This window comes from Mobula birostris, chromosome 15 (genome assembly GCF_030028105.1).
Source record: "Mobula birostris isolate sMobBir1 chromosome 15, sMobBir1.hap1, whole genome shotgun sequence".
Taxonomy (NCBI): Eukaryota; Metazoa; Chordata; class Chondrichthyes; order Myliobatiformes; family Myliobatidae; genus Mobula; species Mobula birostris.
Genome location: NC_092384.1, coordinates 43,970,704 through 43,977,897, shown reverse-complemented (window position 1 = coordinate 43,977,897; position 7,194 = coordinate 43,970,704).

Here is a 7,194-nt window from a genome sequence, read left to right as displayed (position 1 = left end):
CTCTCCTTTGTCTATCATGCCTGTTACTTCCTCAAGGAATTCCAACATGTAAGTGATGTTGATTACCAATAGACAAACTCTGTAAACAAATGTAATGATATATTTCATACAATGAATAAAGACAATTCAGTAGCTTGTGTTGTATGAGTATATTTTATGAAAAAGTATGTTGTGGGGGGAAAATATTCATGTACAGCCCTCGCTTCCTGAGACATCTTTTATTGGGGTGGTTGTCGTCGAACTTGAAGCAATCCCCTGTAAAGGAAGTGGGAAAGACAAGGTTTAGGAAACTCATGGAGACCTCCACATATCTGCCAACATCATCATCGCGTCAAGTTAAGATTATTATCATTTAACTATATACATGTATACAGCTAAATGAGACAACTTTGTGTAAATCATTGCACAAAGGTTATCAAAAGCTATCTCACCAAATATCTCTAAAAAAGGACTTAAGGAAATGGTTTTGGAGCTGTGAGAGACCTAATTCCTTGGAAACATATATCCCGGAAATTAGGAGTTCTTGGAAACTTACCGGGATTCTTCAGTTGTTACTGCACATTAACATATTGCGTCCATCCCCAGAAACATAAATAGAGCCCCACAAGCTGTCTGTATGAAGCCTCTACCTTTCTATCATATTATGAGCATGTCAGGAGGAATTGTAACCTTGTGAGAAAGAATTGCTCCTGCTACCTCTACCGATTTATTTATCATGCGGCTCCTGTGGGAATTTATAAATCTTTGCAAAGCCTGTGGGATACCAGACTTTCTTGTCCAGCTGCTCCCACCTTTGCTTGATAACATTAAGCTTTTGATATATGCATTTGATTTCCCAAATTGACATATATCCTCTCAAGAGCACCCCTTGGGTGCTTGAAAATGCAATATCCAGGAGGTGTTCAAACTGTCAAAAAAAAAGCTGAAATACTTAAATTAAAGTAAGAGCAAAGACATTCCAGAAATCATTTTTAAAAAGAGATATTTCCTGCTTTCTCGGTCCTCAGCACTGGATGCTGACACAATTAATCTGTGTATGAGGCATCTTAAAGAGCAATGAAGATGGGACCTAAAAATCCTTGCTTTTTGAATGACAGTATGTTCAGATCACAACTCACCACAGCCATGCCCTCATTGTTGAATGGAGATTTTATCAACACCATCTCCTGGGAAAATCTTTTGTATTTAAGCACTTCTATTGATGGTTGAAGACTAAAATAAAAATCTGCTCAAAACTGAAAAAGATTATTATACTGAAATATAATAATCTTGATTTAAGAGACCTCATAACTAATTAATTTACTGAGTAAATCCTGATCTCACTACCAATTGCTAGTTGGTGATGAACCTACATAGCTTACAAGACTATTCAACCCTGGTAATGTCAGAAGGTCTGCGGAAGGCAGGTTTTATAGTCCTGAGACTCTAGCGCTGCTGAGATAGTTGCTATGAAGTTGTGACCCACATTTATTCCAAACCTATTTCCTAACACATCAGTATCACTGCAGCCTCGACAGAAAGTCTGGTCCGCTCTATTTTCCCTTTAGTGACCTCTCTCTTTAAGGTAGTTATGAGTTTTAAGCTGCTTTCTCCTTGAGTGCTACAATAGTGGTTTATGACACAAGAACTGCAGCTGTTTCCTCTAGAAGCTTTTTTACAGCAATAAAGGGAATATATGTTTAAATTGTGAATACAAATCACATGCATCAAGCAGTACTTAGAATGGTTCAATCACTGAGCACAAATTGACTTTATAGCATATGAGAAGTAAGAACATGAAAAGAACTCTTCCAGATGCCTCTTTGAATTCAAAACCATGAATTTCTGCAAATTTCTTTTTCGATTTTCAAATTGGGAAAATTACTTTCCTGATCAAGTTTTATGAATTCAAAACATATATGGCTGTCTGATAGTTATACCTCTTCAGGGAAACAAAAGGACTGAAAAGATGGAGCCATGGTATTGGTTGTTAATTTCAGGTGAAGTTATTTACCTCCAGAGACATTTGACTTCCCACTTACTGGTGATTGACACCCACAAACTGAACAAAAGAGAGGGGAAAAAAAAACAAATATTAATGATAATCTGATTCATATTGTTTTCTATATTTTAAATGTGTCCCTAATTATTTTACTACATGTAGTCTGCATTATTAATGATATCCTATATTTTGCTATGTCAATTGAAACTGATATCCATTTCATAACACATTCTATTGATTATAAGGTTAAATTTCCATTAACTTATTCTATTCACTTTGCTGAAAAACATTTGTGTTTAATTCCCTAACTAAACATGTGGATTTAAGCTTCTAAGGAGGGAAATATTTGAAATCAATTTAGACATAATCAGCAGATACAAATAAGCAGAGAGAATTCTGAGTAAGTAAGTACTTCATGCACTGTAAATAATTCAAAACCATAACAATTTCTAAGGAAACTTCAGAAATGGAAGATTAAGCATTTTGAATCTGGCTCTCCAGCTTCAGAAATGTCATCCACTTACACCACAAGTCTTCATTAGTACAAGAAATTCTGCAGATGCTGGAAATCCAAAGTAACACACACAAAATGCTGGAGGAACTCAGCAGGCCAGGCAGCATCTATGGATAAGAGTAAACAGATGACATTTTGGGCCGAGACACTTCTTCAGAACTGGAAAGGAAGGGGGAAGAAGTCAGAATAAAAAGGTGGGGGAAGGGGGAGGAAGAAGTACAAGGTGGCAGGTGATAGGTGAAACCAGGAGAGGGGAAGTGGGTGAAGTAAAGTGCTGGGAACTTGAATGGTGAAAGAGATAAAGGGCTGGAGAAGGGGAAATCTGATAGGAGAGGACAGAAAACCGTGGAATAAAGGGAATGGAGGAGAGCACCGGAGGGAGGTGATGGGCAGGTGAGAAGAGAAAGTGTGAGAGAGAAACAAGAATGGAGAATCGTGAAGGAGAGGAGGGGGGCAATTAGCAGAAGCTCAAGAAATCAATGTTTATGCTGGCACGTTGGAGGCTAACCAGATGGAATATAAGGTGACTTGAGTGTGGCCTCATCATTTCAGTAGAGGAGGCTATGGACTGACATGTCGGAATAGGAATGGGAAGTAAAATTGAAATGGGTGACCACTGGGAAATCCCGCTTTTTCTGGTGGACAGAGCGAAAGTGCTCAACCAAGAGGTGCCGTAATCTACGTCGGGTCTCACCTGATGTAGACTGGGAAACCGCTTCATTAGTTCTAGGGCGTTCATTAGTTATACAGTAATTAGTCGTAGGGTGTTAACATAAACTGATATGAATTTGCTCGCACAGGGCTTGTATTTTGTTTATACCTCATGATGCAAGTGAAGCATGAATTCAATCAAAAATGCAGTTAAAAATGACTTTGATCATGTGCACCTATGCACAAACGATGCAATTTTGTACCGATGATGTGAATAATGCATATTTGACATTGCAGCTGCAAAGGCTCTAGGTATGTAACTAGGAAGCATGGGCCTTGACCAGGAAAGCATTTTCTAATGGAAAAGAGTAGGTTTCTTCAGTGGCCCCCAAGCCAGGTTATTGAGGATACCATCACCAAAAGTAGGGCAACATGATTTCTCAGTATTATACGGATAAGGTTTATTTTGTTTCAGCATGGATGGGGTGGTGAGGGAGCAATCTACTCTCGCATGTCTACTTCTGCCTCAGCAAAGGCCAACCCAGTATTGAAGGAGTGGGAATCTGCTCCCATGTTCATCCTGGCATTCTGAACATCAGATCACCCCAAACCAGCCCTGTAGCTGAGCAATGCCACTTAGCTCATGTTCACAATTTGCATGTAACTCCTCAAATCACAGCCATTCATTATGTGCAATCACACACTGGGCCCATGAATCATGTACTGTACATACGTGCACAAAATTCACCCAACAGTGCCCCTCTACTCCACCTCCATAAAAAATTCTATTTGGCTTCAATCAGTAGACATCACTAAAAAGAGGAAATTCTGAATAAAAATGCATTGGTTATTTTATCATAAATAAGATGAAATGGAAACAATTTCTATAGACAGTTGAAGAAAAGGCCAAGTTATTTTGAATCTGTTCCATGTTAACCCTTCATCTTGAAGAATCCCATCTATTTATATTACAAATGTTCATAGATGTTAGACATTAATAGGCTCTGGCTTATGAACTTGACTAGTGCTTGTAATGTCTATAGTTGTAACATTGCACATGTTTGAGATATAACCTTAGCCTATTATATACAGGTATAATGATATTTATGGTAATGTGTGAGCTTTACTGAGTGACCATACTCTGAGACTGACTAGTTTTACCAGTACTGGTGGTATTGTACCTGGCAGCTCTGGAATCATTGAGCAACTGAGCAGGCAAGGGGACAAGCAAAAATTCCATCATTATTAGGGAGGCCAGGAGAAGTCCATGTCAACTCATCTCTTGTCTTACAGGAAAGCATCTTTGAACATACAGTACATTTCTTTGATATTATGATTGAATTTGACAAATCTAGAAAGTAAACTAGTCTTACCTTAACTGCCTTCATCTATGACTGGACATAGCTGGCTAAGATCTCGGGGATGGAATTTCCTTACATTTGCATGACTTTCCGGACTAGGCACAATTAATGGTATAGGGCAGTCTACAAATATTTGATGCCAGCAGAATTGAAATGGTTTGGTAGTTTGGTAGAATTGAAATGGCATTTGGTAGTGATTTTACTCAGTGTTTATTAACTTAATAACTCACTAAAAATATGAGTTGGGAACTGACTTGTTCTTCTTCCCTCCTACACACTATGGAATGAAAGTGCTGTCAGTCTCAGTGACAGTAATCTGTTTGCAATTCTCACCCTACTTGACCTGTTCAGAAGGGCTAAGCTGATTGAATGGCATTCCCAAAAGACATTCCTCTTTCTTCATTTCAACAGAGGAAGAAGGGAAAAAGGCAGAGGGAAGAGGGTTTTAGTGTGAGTGAGATACGAAGTAGAAAGCCTCTGATTTGCTGGAATCCTCAAGAGTCATGCTGCATTTCTGTCTTTTTTACGTTGGCTTTCTCATGGTAGGTGTAAGCAAATGAGTTCCGCAGGCAGCAAGTTTTGGCTAGCCACTCCCATCTTTAAATTGAATTGAGGGAGCAGCATGATTTTTAGCCCACATCTTCATGTAAAGACAAACAAGGAAAACTGAGGCCATCTTTTAATGAATCCCATGAATTCAGAAATATACATCAAAAAATTAAGCTGAGTGAGTTTCAAGATGCCTACAACTTTAAAGAGTCATTAGGATTTGATTATTCTGTAGATGTTCTGAAAAAAGGTGAATTACTGAGGGAGGTATCATACTTCGACAAGAACTGAAGAGATGAGCTTTCAGACTACTGTTATCAAATAAGAAAAGGAAACCAGCTATTTCAGAGGTAGAGGTTTTATTGCGTAAAACACTGGATAAAATTGTACTGCTTCAAAGACATCTTGCTTCTAACAGCAGAAAGAAAACAGTCATCGCTGAAAAACAACTTTTATACTTCTATACCAGAATAAAGTTCTGTCAACTGATGTATAATAAATAATGACCAAGAATAAACTTTAAATACAAAGTCATCTACTTGTTACAAGCAAGGCAACAAAATCCTCTACTCTATTGATCTCAGATCTTCTCCAAGATAAGAACTCCTTCATTTAGGAATGTAGACAATATCATGACCAGTTTCACACACTACAGAAGTACAGAGAAATGTTGACATGTTTAGATTTGTGAAGCATGATGTTATTCAGAATCTGACAATGTATCACTGCTGCTGTCACTTGTTCATATTACAAGTTACAAATGTTCTGGAAAGGTCTACGTAAGAGAGAAAAAAAAGAGGGACAGTAGCACCTGACTAAATGGAATCAACGCACACGTCACAGAAAGGGAAATGTTTCCAGTGTCATAAACAGAATTATTGCCTGTCATCTGAAATGCTAAAAGACACAGAAGAATACTGAAAGATTTCAAAAGTGCAAGAATGGAATGTGTTTGCTAAGATACTGTAGGCGGCATACACACACACAGTCACACACACACTCTCATACACATATACACATGCACACGCGCACACACACGTGCGCATGCATGTGCACACCCGCACGCACACACACACATATACATACATATACACACACACTCTCACACACGAAAGCAAGCGACTGACACAGTCACCAAACACGGTAGTGCAGTTAATATCCTAAAGCTTACTACAGTCGTTCAGAAATGTTTAATAACATCTCGATCCCATATTGAGATCTTTAGAAACAGTTGCATTAAGTTTATCATCTGGGTTTAAGTAAGGCAGTGAGAACTATACTAAAAAACAATAAAACCAGCTTGCTATATGCCAGATAGGTCTTAGTTAGTGACCTCAATTACACTGTGTCTTCAATTGTTGACTTCCTAATAGCCAGCATATGCAAACCATACTTCTCTCTTAGCCTGAGATTTTATCTTTGTCTCAGGTTAGTACTAAGCTTTTATTTATTTACACAAATCATAGATTGCAGTTTCTGATTACTGTCAACTGCTTTAGGCAAAGCAGAAGTTTTAAGGCCCTGGGATATACTTTCTGCTCCCTGCAGCCCACTGGACTTCTTAAGTCAGACTTTTTTTTTCAGAAGACACTGACACTCGACTACCATGGGGAGATGAAGCACCACTTTTGCTTTTGATGAAGGAAGTGAGATTAGAAGGCTATAAGCTTACTTGATTTCCCTTCTCATGTTGACTTTGTTTTACCATAAACCTTCTCAAAAGTCATTTATCTAGAACGCCATAATCACATTGTTTGCCACAAGCTTTCATGTCCCTCAAAAGCTTTGTATATCACCGTGAAATTAAACTCTGCAGATTCCGAATTGTACAAAAGCTAAAATTCATAAAAATACACCACATTCCATTGCTTTTGTTTTACAAAAACAAGGGAGAAAGACCAAAAGCATTAATATTTCTTAATACATACAGAGCAGGAAATAATGAATGAATGGGCTTCTTCAACTTCTCCATTTAGTAGCTCTTCAGGAGAAAGCCCTGTTTTGTGTCTTTCACACTTACAAAAATTAACGAATTGTTGCTCCTGGGAATTTATTCAAGTAAAAAGCTTGATAACCATTTGCTACAAACATACCACTTCCCACTAGTGCCCTCTACTGTCAGATTCAACAGTTTTCAG